At 37.4% G+C, this 3,795-nt stretch overlaps 1 pseudogene; it reads left to right on the forward strand.

Annotated features, from left to right (window-relative positions):
• Window positions 1-429: 429 nt before the first annotated feature.
• Window positions 430-529, forward strand: LOC112579266 (annotated as a pseudogene).
• The last annotated feature ends 3,266 nt before the right edge of the window (window positions 530-3,795 follow it).

A 3,795-nucleotide genomic window follows, 5' to 3' on the forward strand; every position in this document is an offset into this window, starting at 1 on the left:
GCAAAGCAAAACAAAAGGGAATAAATGTATTGGCATTTCAAGCATTAATAGGAAAAGTATTAGTGCTTAGAATGTTCTAAGATCCATAAAATCAAAATTTAGAGAGTGTTTCCAAGTTTAGTATGCATTAATAGCCTGTACAAAATTTCTAAAATACAGATTGCTGGACCCAATTTGCAGAATTTTTTGATTCAGGAAGTTTCTGGGGGTTGGGGCTGAGAATCTGCATTTCTAGCAAGTTCTTGGCTATGCTTCGAGGGCCCCTGTTAGTAACTTCTCTTTGACATAGATCTGATTCCTCTTAAAATAAAATTAATTATTCAACCATGCATTTTTAAAAATAAATCTGGGAGACTCAGCCTGCCATCTCTTTGGGGTTTGTTAATAAGCTCTGAATATTATCTCAAAAAAATTTTTTTTATTTGGTGTTTGCTTCAGCAGCCAGTATGCTAAAATTGAAACAATACAGAGACTAGCATGCTCCCTGCATAAGTATGACATGCAAATTCATGATGTTTTCCATATTCTTGAAATCTCTTGTGTGCTGTTGGTAGGAATGAAAAGTGATACAGCCACTATGGAAAACAGAATGGAGATTCTTCAAAAATTAAAATACCATGTGATCCAGTGACCCCATTTCTGGGTGTATAGCCAAGAGAATTCAACACAGGGTCTCAAATAGTTATTTGCATACTCAAGTTCATTACAGCATTATTCACAATATATAACAGGTAGATGCAACCCAATATCCATGGACAGATGAATTGATAAAGAAAACATGGTATAATCATGCAATTAAATATTATTCAGCTTGGAAAAAAATAGAAATCCTGTTACATGCTACAACATGGATGAAACTTGAGGTCATTATGCTAAGTGAAATAAACCAGTTTCCCAAAGATAAATGCTATATGATTCTACTTATACAAGGAATCTAAAGTAGTTCAACTCACAAAAGCAGAAAGTAAAATGGTGGTTGTCAGGGTCTGGAAACCGCAGGGAATAGGGAATTGGGTAGAGAGCTTCAGTTTTGCAAAATGAAAAAGTTTTAGAGCACTGTGAATGTACCTAACACTACTGAACTGTACCTTTAAAATAGTGAAGACTGTAAATTTTATATATGTTTTGCACTATGATTAAAGAAAAATTGCTGATTTAAAGATAACATTTTCCCTGGAGGGCACTGTAATCCTTAGTTGGGGAGGAGTCTGGAGAGAAATGAAGTAGCTCTTTGTAGCTACTCAAATGTAAGCTGGGGACTTACCTTGTTCCAGTGTTAGCAAGCTTCCCCCTACTCGTGGGCCTATGGATTCCTAACCTCTCCTATATAATTCTTAAAAGCATTCACGCTGGGGTCCAATCCAGAGATTCTAATTTGGTCTGTAAGTGACCTGGACAGTAGGATTTCTAAAAGATCCCCAGATGGTTTGAATTATAGCCAGATCTATAAAGCATCGTTTGGATCAGTGATTGTTAAATTATGAAAGGTTAAAAAGATTCTCTTTGGAGGTTTGTCAAACTATAATATGGGCCTACCAGGTGGCGCTAGTGGTAAAGAATTCAACTGCCAATGCAGGAGACACAAGAGATGCAGCTTCCATCCCTGGGTCGGGATTTCCATTTCCCCTGGAAGAGGAAATCGCAACCCACTCCAGTATTCTTGCCTGGAAAATTTCAAAGACAGAGGAGCCTGGTGGGTTATAGTACATGTGGCTGCAAAGAGTTGGACATGACTGAGCAACTGAGCATGCAAACTCTATATGCTCAGTGCTCCGCTATTCTTTTCCTCACAGCCTCAGCCCCAGGCAATCCTGACTATCATACCCCTCCCCTACCAACTGGACAATTTCTAATGCCTCTTTCAGGTAAAATATACCCATGATTACCCTTTGCTATGGTAGAATTCTTCTGATCAGTGGATTGGGCTGAATTTTATATGAAGACATTCCTCACACTCCCCACCCAGTTTTTTGTTATTTTAAACCTCAGTTATAGGGAGTTGAATTCATCATCAACTGGTTTCTATTGATATTGGTAGAAAAGTTTTTGTCTTCGCTGTGTATGCACACAAAGCCCATCCATCCTTTTAAATGCTCCTCAGTCAAGCCTCACAGTTGAAATATAGCATTTAGGTTTAAAAATAAACCTTTAAACTATAACAAAATTCCATTTTTTTTTTTTTTTGCTTTTGCATTGTTTGACAGGCTATGAATGATTTCGGAGATGATCTGAAGAACAAAGGGATGAAATTTCATTGAGTTAACATTTCTGCAGAGGGATTAGGTCCTGCCAAGGGTGATCTTCTTTGTCTCCCGAAACATCAGTGGTATAAAATCAGAGGGTATGCAGACAATCCTAAGGAGTTGTAACTGTGTTATTAGGGTGTGCTCATTACCAAAGAATCCCAAAAGGAAACAACTCTTCACATATTCAGCCATTTGGAAGCTAGTTTAGATACCCATGAAATCAGAAGTTTGGCAGCACAGGAAATGAGGTTTGCCAACCTAATGCTGTCTAATATTAATTAAATTGAATATAACTCAGTTGTCTGCTTTTTAGGTATTCCCAAGCAGAATACCAGAGAAAAAGAAATAACACTGAATTTGTAGTATATGTATAATTTTAATTATATAATCATGCATGTATTTATAATTATGTATTCCTATTATGTAATGTAAATTGTCATATAGTCTAGATTTCTGAATATTTCTAGAATAACTGAGTAGGAGGGCTGGATATGCCGAATTAATAATTTCCATGAAATTGGTTACCTAGGAAAGTTAACATGCGAATATACTGATACAAGTGTTATTCATATAAATACACATTTTTCTATGCTGTGAAGAAGGCAAGAATATTGCTATGTACCCTGCCGGATAAGAATTCAGGAGTGGGAGCAATTAAAGCTGCCTGGAATTTTATGAGACGACATCACGAGGAAATGACTGCCCAGCTGTGTTCTAAAATGTGCCTAAGAGTGACCAATGCCATTACTGTGGAGGTATTACCTTGGTAATGTGTCCAGTAACACATGAAGGACAAAAGATGATAGCTATCTTGGTGACTATTCACTGCATCCAAATTCTGATGGATTCCTCTTTGTGAAGATGATTATGTATATAATGGAACTATCATTGTATCTTCCTCAACTGGTATAAGCATGTAATATTTAACACAGTGCAAGAAACATCCAATTTCTACTGAGCAACCCAATTTATATTACAGTTAGTCCTGAGGGATATTTAGATGTTAATGTTTAGGCATTACTGAAATACATAAAATTAAATCAGCATTCCCAGCATTAGCGCTAATACAGGAGACACGGACACTGGTTGTACATACAAGGAAAAGTTAGAAGAAGTCGAGGCCAAAGGGGCAGAGAACCTGGGCTCAAGGTCCTAGTCATGCTGTGAAGCTTACCTCAGGTTTCATTAGATATAAAATAAGGATAAATTTGTATATTATAAGCCAGGAATGTCTATAAATTTAGTGAGGGGTTTTGGAAATATACAGATTCTGAACACCTAGCCTGTAATTTATGTATAGAGTGAGGTCTAAGAAAGTGCAAGTGTGAAGGAAAACTCACCAGAAATATCACTGCTTTCGACCAAGATGGAATAACAGGGACCGAGGGACTGTGTTAACTCTCCTGAAGGAACTCTAAAAAACTGTACGTGTTTGCTAAGTTGCTTCAGTTGTGTCCAGCTATTTGCGATGCTATGGACTGTAGCCCACCAAGCTCCTCTGTCCACGGGATTCTCCAGGCAAGAATACTGGAGTGGGTTGCCATTACCT

This window comes from Bubalus bubalis, chromosome 15, assembly GCF_019923935.1.
Source record: "Bubalus bubalis isolate 160015118507 breed Murrah chromosome 15, NDDB_SH_1, whole genome shotgun sequence".
Taxonomy (NCBI): domain Eukaryota; kingdom Metazoa; phylum Chordata; class Mammalia; order Artiodactyla; family Bovidae; genus Bubalus; species Bubalus bubalis.